The 16,124-nt window shown below is 48.2% G+C and overlaps 1 protein-coding gene across 2 annotated transcripts in view; it reads right to left on the bottom strand.

The window, feature by feature from the left end:
- BEND3 (BEN domain containing 3) overlaps window positions 1-7,733 on the bottom strand; it is a 34,367-nt gene extending 26,634 nt beyond the window's left edge. For both annotated transcript variants that reach the window (XM_067702433.1, XM_067702434.1), the window contains exon 1: window positions 7,483-7,733. The gene's annotated coding sequence lies outside the window, so the exon portion shown is untranslated. The remainder of the gene's footprint in view (window positions 1-7,482) is intronic.
- Window positions 7,734-16,124: the final 8,391 nt, after the last annotated feature.

Below are 16,124 nucleotides of genomic sequence, written 5' to 3'. Positions count from 1 at the left end.
TTACTGATAAATTCCACAAAAACCTGCAGAGAAAATGGAAGGGACAACAAACTCAATGTGACCTGGATTGAGATCACCTTTGATCACTATTGTTATTTCCAATATACAAAGTTAGAAAGTCAACTTCTACACATTTTTCTCAACACACGACTTCAAAACCTCTATTGACAGAAAGAGCCGAACATTAAATTATGTGTAAAGATTCGAAATCAATTGTTCATTACAGGGCCACCCAGTCAATAACAATGTACTTCAAAGTTCACAGGGGATATCTTGACAATGTAATTGAAAAATGCCATAAGCAGACGGAAGAAAACATGCCAAGATGTTAATTACCTCCAATTAGGATGGTTATGGATGACTTTTCTTCTTTAGTTTCCTCTACTTTCCAAATATTCTACAATGAGCATGCAATTCTTTGAAAATGAGAGTTTTTTTTAAATGAAAAAATAAGAAGTTTAGCAATCTTTACTGCTAGCCAGGTCATATTCTGAGTTATACCCATAAATAGCAACAAGCTAAGAATGTAAAATCAAATCATTTAAGTATTTAAAATACTGATGCTGGGATCTCCCTGGTGGTCCAGTGGTTAAGAATCCGCCTTCCAATGCAGGGGACTCAGGTTCGAGCCCTGGTCGGGGAACAAAGATCCCACATGCCGCGTGGCAACTAAGCCCGCGCACCACAACCAGAGAGCCTGCGCGGGGCAACAAAGAGCCTGTGTGCTGCAACGAAAGATCTCGCATGTTGCAGCAAAGATCCCACATGCTGCAACTAAGACACGACGCAGCCGAATAAATAAAATAAATTTAAAAAAAAAAAGAAAAAAGAGGGCCTCCCTGGTGGCGCAGTGGTTGACAGTCCGCTTGCCGATGCAGGGGACACGGGTTCGTGCCCCGGTCCGGGAAGATCCCACATGCCGCGGAGCGGCTGGGCCCGAAAAAAAGAAAAGAAAAGAAAAGAAAAATAGACTGACTTTCCAGGAGCTTCTTGGGATCTCCAGGGAATCAGACTGGGAAGATATTTTAAAATACTGATGCTCTAAGAAACAATATATAACTGACAAACTAGTGCAGACCTTTCATTTCATAACTGTCTCTGAATTATTGCCTCTGAAGGTGTTAAAAGCTCCTCAGTATGGGGTGATGGGGAGATCAGAAAAAATTCTCAGCTCACAAGCCAAGGTGTGAACAGAAAGGTGAAAAGATCAGCTTTGAACACTAAGGAAATGCCATTTCCTGGCGGGTGTATTATAGGCCCCATCAGTGCATTGCCCTGATACTTGGAGTGTTTTTCAAAATAAGTCAAATTTCATGGGAGGAAAAAAAAAAAAAACCAAACCAGGACCAAGTCTCCTGGATTAGGGATCCAAGCTGAGCGCTAAAGCCAGGTCATTTAGAGAGTCTGTGGCTGGCTGGAGAAAACAAATGGGCTGGAGAGCAGCTTAGCGATTCTCTAGGCTGGACTTGCTGGGTTCCTGCATTCTAGATGATGGACAGTGCTTTCTTTGGGGTTCTCTCATGTCTGTGTCTGAGCACCCTGGAAGACTTCTGACCCGTACCTGGAGCCCTCCTTCCCTGATTCCTCAAAACCGGACAAAACTGGGCAAATCAGGGGCCTGCTCTAGGGGCTCTGACTCCAGGGTGAAGCAGCAGGATGCAGTGGGGAGAGGGGAGGGGAGGTCTGGGGAGCTGAGGAGTGGCTGGGCCACAGAAAAAGGAAGGAGTGTCCTGAGGTCACCAGCTCAAAGTGCGTAATAAGGAGTCACGCGAGAATCTGATTGGGGGGTTGGGAGAGGATGTCTTTCTTAGGAGTTGGAGGCTAGACCACGGTAAGGCAAGCAGGGGGCACCTGGCATGGCAAACCCTTGGCAAACCCCTCTGCCCGCACAGGATCATTGGACTCTTCCCTAAGCGCCCCACAGGTTTCCAAAGCAAAATGTCCTCTAGTGGCGCCCACAGGGGGCTGGGAGTGACCTGGGGTGCCTCTGCATTGAGTTCGTTTAGGAGAATCTAGCCCAGGCTAATCAGAGGTGCTGGAAGCTTGCGGCTGCCCAAGTCTCACAGGACAAGCAGCAGGCCCAGAAATGGGAAGTACTTGGGCTTCCTGAAACCTCAACATTCAAATCCCAGTCGGCTGACTCAGGATTCTGCCCTAGCACATCGGAAACGTCCACGGGACTTAGGACTCCCCCGCACGATGAGGTCAGGTCCAAAGACCTGGCCCAGCAGCCCGACCTCAGGCCGCCTTGGGGCAAATCCTCCCGATCTCCACTCCTGTTCCCAGATGTAAAGCGAGGTGAACTCGTACCACCTGAGGGTCTCCTTGAGAACGTGAGCCCCAGAGCCCCAGCATAGGAATGATCGGAGCCTGAAACCCCCAGGATGGTGGCTGTGCAGCCCTGCCACATACAAAAGGTAAAGCACGGAGAACAGGCCCAGACCATTTTAAAGGTGTTATTAATAAAATACATGCAAGGATTTAAACAGTTTAACTAAGACCTAACCAAACCATACTTCATCTTGCCAAGCCATGTGATCTGACTTCATGAAGCCTCCCCACTGCAGGTTATACTGATTTTTAAAAATTAAACATAGAAAAGGAGGACAGCAGCTGACATTCATGCAGTGCTGCCTCTGAGGTCTAACTGTTTTACACGTTCACCGGTGCAGTCCTCACAACAGTCCTCCTAGTTTGCAGAGAAGCAGGGGGGCGGCGGGTTGCGCCTCGCTTGGGGTGGGTGCTGCGGAGAGCAAGAAGAGGGAAAGAGGCGGGTGGACTCGGGGTGGGGGCCTCATTCCAGCCTTCCGAGAAGAGCTGGGACCGAAAGGGGGTGGGCCATCCCCGCTCTGCCTTCTCCCTTCCCTGCGGAGCACACGTTTGTAGGCTGGGCTCAGATGCAGGAGCGAGTCAACAGGCCAGGTAGGCCTTCGGATCACGAAGGTACAGCTGATTTGGATGAAAATGGAATTCCCTACCAAACTTTAGGGGCAGAAAGACCTGTGTTCTATCTAATCCTGGCTTCACCTACGTTTAGCTTCTAATCCCAGGCAAGTGGCTTACCCAGCCAAGCCTTGGTGCTTTCTTCTGTAAAAGGAGCTGCACACACTACCTTTCCTTCTAGAGACTCTATGAAAACTACAGAGGAGAATGTGCCTGGCACACAGCACTCAGTAAACGTTACTTATTATAAAGCCTTTTTTTTTTTTTTTGAAAGATGCTTAAAGTGCATCTTAACAGTGAAGATTTTTTAAAACTAAAATAAAATGGTTTAAAACTTTTAAAAAGTTTTGTAATGTTTCTTTCAAATGAAAGAAAAAAGAAACGTTCAACTGGAAGGGGTGAAATCAAAATGCCCTCCCTAAGGACGGGAAGAATGTTCCCATGCCATCCAACCTTGCCGGGCTCCATCTCTGGGTCTGCAGGAACGGCTGGGAGCCTTGGGGATCTCAGAACCCGGCCCTCTTGGCTGTGGCACCCAGCCCATGGGACTTGCAGGACATGTTTGCAATTTGTTTTTATTTTTAGACACATCTTCAAATAAAGTTTGAAAAATACCAGTCCTCACAAAACCAGGGCAATGTTCCCCTGAGTTTCCTTAAGCTGTAATTGTCGCTGCCTTCCTTATTCAGTCAGAGAACAGCCTTATCTTTCAGTGTGCGCAGCGAAGGACAACCGCACAGCCCTGCCTGCCTGCGATGTGGCGTCTCACCCTTCGGAGACTGCGTTTTCTGAATGTGACTAAATGTGATGTCTTCTTCAGCTAAGGGCTTCTACTTATTAAGCCCTCCCTGGCCTCACGAAGGACTGGCTACCTCCTTCGACATCAATGGTAGGAGGAGTCAGACTCTGCTTTTAACTTTAACCGTGGAACCCAGAAGCTGGGGTCAAGGAGAAAAGGGCTAGCATATCCCAGCAGCCACCCATGTGACTGACTGGACGATGGTGACTAATTTTCCTAGGAGGTATAAGCAGAGTTTCCTCTGTACTTCCCACTTTTACAAATGTGTTGTCTTGTGACCACATAAGCTAACTGGAGTTGGGGCACAGTCAGGTGTAAGCTACCCCCCTCCACATCCCCAGCCTCCCCTCTTCAATTTACTAGCTCCATGCTCAAACCAACAGCCCCTGGCAAACAAGAAAAGACCGACACGTGATTTATTCAACTGAGCATTCAATGCCTTTACAGATACTGTGTTTCACTGGGCAGTGATAACTGATAACTGAAAATCAGACAAGAGGAGAGGAGAGGTGGCCGTTAGTAGAGAACAAAAACCTAAAAGTGCTGATTTTAAATACAGTCAGCCTTCCAAATCTGTGGGTTCGAAATCCGAGGATATGAAGGACTCGCTGTAAGGGACTTGAGCATGTGTGGACTGTGGTATCTGAAGGGGGTCCTGGATCCAATCCCCCACAAATATTGAGGGATGGCCGTACATGTGTTTCAAGTTGAATTAAAAATAGAGGAAGGGCATGTTACCAGGTGAGCTGCTGAGAAAAACTCAGCTCTAAAACAACAGTTTGTAAAAAGTCTAATCATTCAGGGACTAACATGCCAGGCATTAATGCCACTCCAAATGAAATCGCACCTCTCCTGTTTGACACACTGAAGGCTTGATGCCAGCGTGGAGAGCCCTTAGCTTGGCATGTGCGGGTCACGTGTGGCAGCTCGTTCCAGAAACTACAAGAGCCTGGGCTGAAATAATAATGTTGCAAGAGATACTAGAACATCAGACGGGGCAGAAGAGCCATTGTCCAATGTGAAGTGGGAAAGAAACAGCAAGAACAAGGTGATACTCACAAAGCACATAAAAGATCCCTTTTGGGATCTTGTTTTGTGTTGTGTGTGTGCCTTCAATTTCTATTTTTTTAAAATTACCATACAGTAAAATTTACTTTCTGGAGGGAGGGGGTGTACAGTTCTATGAAAGGTAACACAGGTATACATCCCTGTAGCTACCATCAAGAGGATACAGAAAAGTTCCATCACCCCGAAGACTGATTCTACAAATAATTCTCCCAAACTTGCTTTAGCCAGTAATAGGTACAATGAATAACAGGAGAGGTACCATGATTTGCCACCAAAATTAAGTGCCAGGAAAAACAAAAACGTTCACCCCAACCTCCCATACACTAACACCAAATTAATTGTGCTGGTTGGCTAGCAACCTTCACGTGTCTCTACGTTATAAAATTTGAGGTCTTTTAAAAGACAGATCCCCCAATTTTTCACCATGGTGTCAATACAATTCATAAAAGCATGTGGTTTTCTTTCCCTGTTGCTTCAGGGGCTTTCGAAACAGCTCTCCTGCTGGACTGTCCCACCTGTGGCAGGTGGGACAGTCCAGCAGGAGATTAAATTTTCACCTACTCAAACTTCTGTCAGGGTTGATTCCAGTTTTTTTTTTTTGCGGTACGCGGGCCTCTCACTGTTGCGGCCCCTCCCGTTGCGGAGCACAGGCTCCGGACGCGCAGGCTCAGCGGCCATGGCTCACAGGCCCAGCCGCTCCGCGGCATGTGGGATCCTCCCAGACCGGGGCACGATCCCGTGTCCCCTGCATGGGCAGGCGGACTCTCAACCACTGCACCACCAGGGAAGCCCAAGATTCCAGTTTTTTTCTTCCTAATTATTAGACATTCTACTCCTCTTTTGCTCATCTATGAGATGCTTAGGAGCCCAGAAGTTTGGAAGAGGGTAAAGAAAATGTGTCCATGTGGTACCTTTAACAGATTATTGGGATGCTGGCCATCTTGTCTACTAGGTAGTAGGTGGTCTCTCTTCTATTACTAGTGCTTTGTACGTGGTGGGGGAAGGCAAGAACACAACACTTTTCTGTTAAATCGCTTCAACAAGGACATGGCCTCTATGGTAAAACCTACGTTCAGTGGTGGAATGTTTATGTGACAGATTTTAAAGGCTCTGGTTTGTCCATGAATTTCATTTCAAGGGCCATGCACACGCCAGCTAGACCACTAGCAGGAACAGGATGCACTGGCCCCACTTTCTTCTGGAATCCAAGAAGCTCTACGTTCATTCAGCAAAAATTTATTGAGCACCTACTAAGTTATCAGACACTGAGTTAATGGCTCGGGATGTAAAACTGTGAAGATACAAAATCTCAGCAAATCTCAGTACTAAGGGTGAAGGAAGCTGACAGTCCTGTACGGCGACATGAAACTGGATATTAGGAATGGATGGTTAAAAAACAAACAACAGCAACAACAAAAACCCCAGAAAAACTGGGGGGGGGCGGGTTTGGGAGTGTGGATAACAAAAGAATCTCCTTCGTCTCTGTCCCTCTGGACCCAGCCCGAGAACTCACTTCCTAGCCTCAGTTTCCCGAAGCCGCAGCTTTGGGGCACTGGACGCGTTGCCCGAGGCACAGGGAACAGTTAAAAAGTTACAAAAATTACTTTAAGAAGGTGAAGTTGACACCGAAGTGCTTAACCCTGTTCCGCACATCCTTGCCTGGCTGGCATTTGCGTGTAAAATTCTTCCGGACGGGCCCCCTGAGCACTCAAAAGTCCTTTACCTCTGCAAAAAACACCTTGGAAAAAAAACTGTGTCGGCACGCAAGGCCCTCACGCGCGCTGCAGCACAACTCACCGGCGCGGAGAGGACCAGGTCTGCGTGGGAACTCACGTTTACGAGAAAGAGGGGGCGGTCACGAGGGGCGGCGGGCGCCTCGGCTCCGGCTTGGCGGCCGGCCGCCAAGGCCTCGCGCCTGCCGGGCGCCCGCCTCTAGCTCCCGGGCAGCGGGAACCGCGAACCTCGCCGTGGATGGCCGGGGAGGGAGCGCTGCGCCCCCTGGCGGCGGGGCCCGTCCCTGTCCGCTCCCGGCCGCCGCCGCCGCCGCCGCGGGCCTGCCTCGCTCCATTTGCTGACTCCGGCGGCAGCGTCCCTCCGAGCGGCAGCTTCTCGGGCCTCCCGCTCCCCGCTCGGCATCTCCCTCCAGTCCCCGCCCCCTGCTCCTGCTCTGACACCCCCTTCTGCACGCCGAGCCGTCCCCAGCCGCAGCCCGGCCGAACGCGAGCGCCGAGTCCACCGCGGGCTTCGCAGAGCCTTCCGGCGGCTCTGGCCGCTCCATCGCGGCGCCCAGCGGGGGTGCGGGGCCAGCGCGCGGCGCGAGTGGGGCGGCGGCGCGGACTGTTCCACTACGCGTCCCCCCCCCGCCCCCGCGCGGCGCGCGTGCTCCCCGGAACGCCATGGAGCCGCCGCGTTCCGAGCGGGCACAAAGGAGCGCGCGGCACAATGGGTGCGGCGAGCCCGTGGGCACCGGGCGCCCGCTCCGGCGGCTCGGCCCTGCGCGGGGGTGGGCGCTCTTCCCTGCGAGCGCGCTCCGGGCAGCCCCCCTGCGCGTCTCCTCCCTTGCTCCCGCCCCCACCCCAGCATGGATGTTGCAGCCACTCTCCCGTACGTCTGCTCCGGAGCCGCCGCCGCCGCCGCCACCGCGCGGCCGGCTTGAACCGCCCCGCACTTACCTGGGACACGAGTTCTGTACTTTGCAGAGCGGGCCCGCGCCGAGTTGGGGCGCCACGTGGGGGTTGGGGGGAGCGCGGGGCTGGGGAGTGGGGGCCGCGCGCGGAGGGCCAGGCCGGGGCGGCCCGGGGAGTTGCTGGGGGCAGCGGGCGGGCGCCGTGTATTTTCCCCTCTCTTTGTGTGTCCGTGCGCTGCGCTCTCGCGTGACGTGACGGGACTCCGTGTGTCATTTCCGCACAAGGACACAGGAGCCCCCGCTGCAGTGGAACCACAACCCCTCCGCCCCCACCCCCGGCCCGCCCCTCCCCCTCAGCGGGGCACACGCGGGACCGGCGGCGGCGCTCGGGCGTGAACGGCCGCGGCAGGGAGCTGGGGCGCGCACTCCGGGGACCCGGGCTGCCCGGCGCGCTCATCCGGTACCGCGCGGCTCCACGTGGGCCCGCGCCCGCTGCCCGGGGCGGGGAGCGGCGGCCGCGCACCCACGGTGAGCCGGGCCAGCGCTGGCTAACAATGTACCCCGCACACCGTGTGTTCTCCCCATCGCGAGTCATTTCTCTAAAACGTGGTTTCTTAGATACGAGGAGTTTGACCTGAAAAGCCTCTTTTTCTACTTTTTTTTTTTCCTCCGCGGATCGGCGACTGTACTGGGCGCCTCCCCTCGCGCCCGCGCCTCAACAGCATTTTTGGTATCTCCGCCGTGGCCCTGGCCCCCCGGGCGAGTGTTCCCGCGCCGCGATCGGCACAAAGACATCGGGGCGCGGGGACCCAGCGGCCCCGCGGAGCCGGCATGGAGTCTGGCGGGCCGCGGGAGAGCGACCCCGGCGCTGGGAAACACTGGCTCAGGCCACTCCCCCAGCAGGGTGGCCGCCCTCTCTTGTAAGCCTGAGAGCTAAAAATCTGCCTTCTACTTGTAACCCGAAGTTTTGAGGTTTGAGGCCGCAGACCCAGAGATTCAGAAGTGCGCGCGCTCGCAGACCCACATGCCACAGACAAACCCACGGGGTATCTGCGCCAAGCTCTTAAAATAGAAAAACGAGTCACCAACTCAGTAAAAGCTGATTCTTTCTACTCATGACTCCCGGACTGGAGATTCCAAGTTGATAAACACGAAACCTACCGCTCGGGTATTTTCTCAAGTCTCACTGACTTGAAGGAGTGTGGGGTGTGAGGGTCAGGGAAGCCCAACGCAGCAGTTAAGCCATGTTTATATTTAAGGCAAACAATGAGAATGTAAATTTAAAAAAAATCCTTTAATTTGCCGGTCGAAGAAAGTATAAAAAGAAAAATGCAAATTATCCCATCTGCTGCTCACAGCTGACTGGCTGCAAGGAAGGGCCATGTGGCCCAGCCCTGAGCGGTCAGTGAATTGGTAGAATAGATTTAAAAGAAGGCATATGCTGGCTCCTTGCTGCCCAGGCGCGGGGAGGGTTTGAATTAACGTATAGTTTTGGATTACGTATCCTCTGCCAGACCGCTCCAACTGGGAATTTAGCAATTATGCAAGTTCTTCCCCTTCGGGTTTGAAATCAAGGGGCAAGAGGTTATCTAAGACCTTTGAGGAACTACGTGGAACGTTCTCGAACTGTATTTGGATAGCCGATTCTGAGAAGTCAGTACTAATTGCTATGCAAAATTAGCAAGCAGCCGGGAGAACCAAGCCCTGCATCCAGGGGGTGCTTTTATAAAAGAATCCATACGTGCTCAGTGTCATTCAAAACAGGATGATGAAAAGAATGGGGCCGAGATAGCAGCCCTTCAAATTCAAAAGACTTGGGTTGCCCTATCTACATTTAAAATAGGGCGGAGGGAGGAAGGGAGGAGGACCGCTTGGGGCAGAATGGTTAATTTATACATTCCCTGAAGACAGAATGGAGGTACTTCGATTTCTGCCGGGAACTTGACTTTTAACATTCGCACATTAAATAACACGTATGATATAGTACATCACTTGACTTAGTTAACAGATATAGCAGTTTTAGTCTCACCTTCAATTTAATGTGACAGTTATAATTAGAATTTAAAAAGCGTAAGTTGCATTTCATTAATTCAGTTTTCTAGGGTTTCCCAGTGGAAAAGTTAGGAAGAGTTAAGAGTAGCATTTAAGCTCACTTTGCATTTTTAAACCACTTTATGGTTTAAAAATGTAAAATGACCTTGTTACATTTTTACAAAAGGGACTAGATGAAATATGTGTTAAGGGATGTATCTATAGCCAATCATTCACAAAACAACTCAGGTATTGGAGGAGAAATTAAATAATAAAACAATAGATATATATAAAATAATTAGAAATTAACATTTCTTTGTTCACATTGTTCAAAACCAAAGTTTTTGTCAAATACAATAATTTTATTAATAAATAGCATCTAAGGTAAGCAGCGTGCTTAACTGACTTAAACTGACTTTGCAAAACAATCTCTCAGGAAACTACAAAGTGACCTTGAGTATTATTCAAATTAATGTATCTTAATTTGCATAACTGGATCAGCATTGCTGCTTAACAAAGTAAGCTGTTCCAAATAAGTTATTAACAGATAGAAATGGAAGTTATTGCTATGTGGGAAAGGAAACTACCTACCTTCACATGGTTTTGTATGTTTATATGAATTTCTATTTTTTTTTAATAAGGAGAAAGGGAAAACAGATGCATCGGAATTGTATTCCAGTTGTATCTTGGAGCCTTTAAAAAACAATAGTTTTGAAAGTGCTATTGGATAAACGTAATGCCTTATGAAAAATATGAATAAACATGGAGTAAGATGGGGAGAGGAATGAGGTTTAAAAAACACAGTGCTTGCCTGACACAATCTTACAAAGTCAGTAGGAGTGACTGCTAATGGTTCATAAGGATATGTATAAAGACCTGAAAGAAATAACAACCTGAGATTTAGAAGTCTACTTGATTGGAAATTTCTTAATTAGCAAGGCATTTTTCAAGATTTCAAATTAGAGTTGCTGCAATTGATCTAATGAATTCATTTCCAATTTTACCTGAGTAAAAGGCAGCAGGGGGTAAACTGGCTACTTGGCCATATAAAGGACTCACATAAAACACTAACTGTAAAAACTCAAAAGGAAAATTACACAGCATTTAATGAAGAGTGGGATATCTTTAATGTCAATATATATAATTAAGAGTGGCAAGACAGACATCAGGTTTCAGGTATCTTTTAGCTGTTGTTCTAAAAGTTTTGACCATCGCTAAAATGTATTTACAGTTGCCAAGACAGTATTTAGTAGGACTCTTTTCCCCCCAGTAGTTAAGTCAGAACAATGTAACAGATTTCACTGTTACTTGTAGACATTTCCACTTTATTTCTTGCCTGCTTCATGTAAAATTTTGCCAAGCCTTCAACTTCAAACAGAAGTAGCTGGCAGATCCAGATTCCGTGAATACTCACAACGGAGAAGTAAGAGGGAAAAAGAGGAAGGGCAGAGGAGCCTGTATTAACTTTATTAAATAGAACCTACTGAAAGCCACCTTGCTGAATAACTTGCAAAACTGACTTTTGTTTGGGAAGGTGGGCTCAGAGAGTTGAGTTTAACCCCTTGTGTGCTGGGAGGTGGCAGGGAAGCCCTACCTTTAGTGGAATCTGGAGCAGGTAGTGACACACCGTGACCCAATGTGGAAAAAAATGAGATTTTGAATGAAAAGCTGCAGAGACTTTATGCTGGGCAGTTTTCCTTATGAGTAGAAGAACTAATGAATAATTTATAGCACCTTGAGATTTTAAGCACCCAGCATAACCATTAGGATCTGATTTTAGTTGAATATCTGGCTTGCACAATAGGAGTCTGCAAAAAGAAATATTAGGGAGAGTGAAAACTGCTGCAATCCCACTCTCAATCTCAAGCCCTTGAGAAAACAAATGGCAGCCTGAACTATAGCTCATTCTGAGCCCAGAGTGCTAGCTGGAGGCGCTGCAGCCACCAGGGCCCCCGAGCCCAGAGGGCACTCAAGGGCCTGCAGTCAGGAGTTCCCCACACTGATCACACAGCCGCAGCGACAGGCAGGAAGCAGGGAGCAGGGGGAGGCTGGTTTCCCAGCCAATCAGAGCCCACTAACAAAGAAAAAAAAAAGGAGATATAATACTGCTCTAGTAATTGGCTGGTTTTTAAGAAATTATTTCATGCTGTGGTTCAAAAGACTCTAAATGAGATGCTCTCCATACATACATACACATTTTTAAAGTCTTACTTGACTTGCCTGAAATCTTCTCCGTAAAATGAAATACATCGTAGAAATGAACTTGAGATCCAGTGATTCTACCTTTAGGAATCTATCCTAACTCAACCAAGGCTACATCTATCTACAAGAATGTTCATTGCAGGATCATTCATAATAGAAAAAAATTGGAGAGGACCCGGAAAATAGTCAAATGGATGACACATGCTATGTTATACTATGTCAGCTTTAGAAAGAGGGGAGGTACTCTTTTTTATGGGTACAGAAAAGTGTCTATGACATATTATTGAGTAAAAAGAAAATTATAGATCTCTATATAGTGTAATCCCATTTTTGTAAAAAAGGAGAAACATGTATGTACCTATCTGGGTGTGAATAGAAAAGGTCTGGAAAACATGGGTAACAGTGGATACCCCTGAGGTACAGAATGGTGGAAAGGAGGACTTACTTTTTCATGTTAAACCTTTATGAAATGTTTGATTTCATTTTTTTCCCCCACAATGAGCATCTATTGCTTTTGTAGCCCTTTCCCCCTCCCACAGACCCAAAAAGAGTCGAGTTGTCACCTTGGCCTAAGGAACAAAAGTCACTCTGGAGTAGCTAAAAGTCATGCAACACTGGTGTGAGTGCCTGGATTGACACCTGTCACCTGACTCCCCTTTATCAATCTGTTGTCATGACAGGAAAAAAAAAAAAGAACTCTTAGTAATAATGCTCCAAAAGCAAATACAGTATTTGGCTACAGAACCCACAGCTCCCTTTCCCCAAGCTTCTAAAGTGTCAGCACAGTATTTTAGAGATGTAACCAAATATGTCTAAGGATTTCCCTATAATCACGGCACGTTAGGGCCTGAGAAGTAATAGATGCCAATGGCCTGATTGTACCAATAAGGAAACCGAGGCAAAAAGGAAAGGTAGCTTGCCCAAGGCACACTGGCCTCTGAAAGGATGCTTTGGGGTTCCTGTTTGTATGTCACACCTACCAAAGGCCAAATAGGTTTAAAAATAAATGAGCCCACCAAAGAGTGAAATATACAAATGCAAATGCCTACAGGAAGCGTGTAATCTGGTTAAAGAGGACCACCCACTAACGCAAGGTTAGTGCTTCACACAGTTGTATTCATTAAAGTAGCAGCTCGGGGAATTTCCTGGCAGTCCAGTGGTTAGGACTCCACGCTCCCACTGCAGGGGGCACGGGTTCGACCCTTGGTTGGGGAACTTAGGTCCTGCATGCTGTGGTGCAGCCCCAACATTTAATTAATTAATTAATTAAAAATAGTAGCAGCTCAGCCTCCAGCCTCATTCTTCAGTCCTCGGCAGCTTAGCTCTCTTCCTCAAGAAGCCTCGTGGGTCCCAGTCTGGGGTGGAGGCCCCTGCTCTGCACCTGCATGGCACCTTGTTCTCTCCCTGTCATAGAGGCTGTTATGGACTGAATTGTGGCCCCTCAAATTTAGGTGTTGGATCCTAACCCCCAGCGTAGCTCAGAATGTGACTGTATTTGGATATAGGGCCTTTAAAGAGGTGGTTAAGGTTAAATGAGTTTATGTGAGTGGCCCTCAGTCCAGTGACTGGTGTCCTTATAAGAGGGATGTGCATACACAGAGAAAAGGCCATGTCAGGACACATCGGTGGCTGTCTGCAGGCCTGGAAGAGAGCCTCAGGAGACCCCTGCTGGCACCTTGATCTTAGACTTCCAGCCTCCAGAATTGTGAGAAAATACATTTCTGGTGTTTAAGTTCCTCAGTCTGTGGTATTTTGTTATAGAAGCCTGAGCAGACTGACACAGAGACCCGGCTCATGTGAAGCTGTGATTGCCTTTTTATCTGTCTCCCCGACTAGAATGTAAACTTTTGGAGGGCAAGACCATGTTCCAGCACTCTCTCCAAGTGCCTGGCTCTGTGCCTGAGACATAGTCAATTCTCAACAAATAGTTGCTGAAAGAATAAGTGAATTGTTGTTAGATATCATATGTTCCATTTCTCTTTCCCTCTCTACAGATGAAGAAACAAAGGGTCAAAGGCTTGGAGCAGGACAGCTCCTAGTCTATGTGAACAGCGCCTCCTGGAATTGTCCCTGAACCACCTATGTGTTATAAGGGAATAGCCCAAAGGCAGGCAGCTAAGTCATGGCAGGATCTGGGCCATATGCCAGAACCCCACCACCACCCAATCTAGGGCTCCATCCACCCTTCTATACCAACTCTGGAATAATATCATACAGGTACAAAGTTCTTTCCATAGTTGTCTTAGTCTGCTCAGGCTGCTATAATAAAGTACCATACACTGGGTTGCTTAAATAGCAGAAATTTCTTTTCTCACATCTCCGGAAGCTGGAAGTCCAAGATCAGGGTGCTGGCATGGTTGGGTTCTGGTGAGAGCTGTCTTCCTGGTTTGCAGATAGCCACCTTCTTGCTGCATCCTCACATGGTGGATAGAGAGCAAGTTCCTTCCCTGGTATCTCTTCTTATTAGGGCACTAATCCCATCACAAGGGCCCCACACTTACAACCTAGTTATCTAACCCTAATTACTTCCCAAAGGCTCCATCTCCAAATAGCATTATGTTGGCAGTTAGGGCTTCAGCATATGAATTTGGGAGGGACACAAACATTTAATCTATAACAATAGCGTTTTCAAATTTTGTCATCCTGTTTGCCCTTGATCATAGACCTGAGAGAGGTGGAATAGCTATATCACCTCGCCATACCAATCCACCCCATTTTTATTTATTTTTTTTGGCCACACTGCCCACAGCATGTGGGATCTTAGTTCCCCAGCCAGGAATTGAACCGACGCCCTCTGCATTGGAAGCTTGGAGTCTTAACTGCTGGACCACCAAGGAAGTCCCAATCCATCCCATTTAAAAAAATAATAAATTTATTTATTTTTGGCTGCGTTAGGTCTTCGTTGCTGTGCGTGGTCTTTCTCTAGTTGCGGCGAGCAGGGGCTTCTGTTCGTTGCAGTGTGCAGGCTTCTCATGTTGTGGAGCACGGGCTCTAGGCGTGCAGGCTTCAGTAGTTGCAGCATGTGGGCTCAGTAGTTGTGGCACTCGGGCCTTAGAGCGCATGGGCTTCAGTAGTTGTGGTGCACGGGCTTAGTTTCTCCGCGGCACGTGAGATCTTCCCGGACCAGGGATTGAACCCATGTTCCCTGCGTTGGCAGGCAGATTCTTAACCACTGACCACCAGGCAAGTCCCCCACCCCATTTTTAAACAGATGGGAAAAAAAATAAAGCCAGGAGAGATGACATGGTTTGTAATTCATTCTTTCATTTAACAAATAATTATTGCAGGCCTAATATGTGCCAGACTCTAGATGCATAACTGGTAATTGGCATGACTGGCATTATATCCTGAGTACTAATTCTTCTGCTGTTTCCCAATTAATTCTGGTTATTTCCCAGTTTAGCCGTTTGAAACGCAGTAGTGCTAACCAGAATAGAATTTAATCTTTTCCTTTCAGAAAATTCCATTCTACTGTAAGACACAAGGGAGTCCTTAAGCACTCCTTCCTGCTCAGGCTGGGCATTTCTCTCTCCTCTGCCTTTGCTTGTGATGCTTCTCTGGTGCCCTTGCCAACTCCTATTCATCCTTCGAAGCCCAGCCAAATGTCTTCTCTGTCATGAGGTTTTCACCATCCCCGTCCCACACCAGAGGCAGTAGCACCCAGGACTATGCTCCCAGCGTTCTACTTACTCCTTTATTGCAGACAGCCCCTATCTCAGCCTAACTGGCGTTACCTGACTATACTGTTTATTTGTGTTTGCTATGATGCTCTTGTACTAGACTCCATGACGCCTCAGATGCATGTCATCCCTCCTGTTGCCTTCTGCAGTATCTCAAGTGGCTCTTCTGTGCTGTGACTGTGACACACGCACTCGACGCTCCAGCTGACTGGACTTGGGGCTGAAGCTTGAAATGTGGGTAGTCACTCGAGGCTGCGTGTGGATGATGCCAGACCTTCCCAGGGGCTCGGTGCCAGCCCTGCTCAGCAGGCCTCTGAAACGGACAATGACAAACCCACACAATGTATATGTATTGGGTGATGTTTTTCTTTCCTAGGACTGCCATTATAAAGTACCACAAACTGGATGGTTTAGATCATCAGAAATTTATTGTGTCAGTGGATCTGGAGGCTAGAAGTCCCAAATCGAGATGTTGGCTGGCTTGGTTCTGTCTGAGGGCTGGGACAGAACCAAGGACTGTCTGGGACTCTCTCCTAGCTTCTGTGGACCTCAGGCATTCCTTGGCACTTAGATGGCATTCTCCCTGGGTCTTCACATCCTCTCCCTTCTGTACATGTCTGTCTCTGTGTCTAAATTTCTCCTTTATATAAGGACACAGTCATCTTGGATCAGGACCCACTCTAACAGCCTCATCTTAACTTGATCATCTGCAAAGACGATCCTATTTCCAAACGGACCCTATTTCACAGACAATGGGGGTAAGGAGTTCAACATC

The sequence above is a fragment of the Pseudorca crassidens genome, chromosome 13 (assembly GCF_039906515.1).
Source record: "Pseudorca crassidens isolate mPseCra1 chromosome 13, mPseCra1.hap1, whole genome shotgun sequence".
NCBI lineage: Eukaryota > Metazoa > Chordata > Mammalia > Artiodactyla > Delphinidae > Pseudorca > Pseudorca crassidens.
The sequence above is the reverse complement of the archived record's forward strand: the minus strand, read 5'-3'. Positions and strand labels throughout refer to the sequence as shown.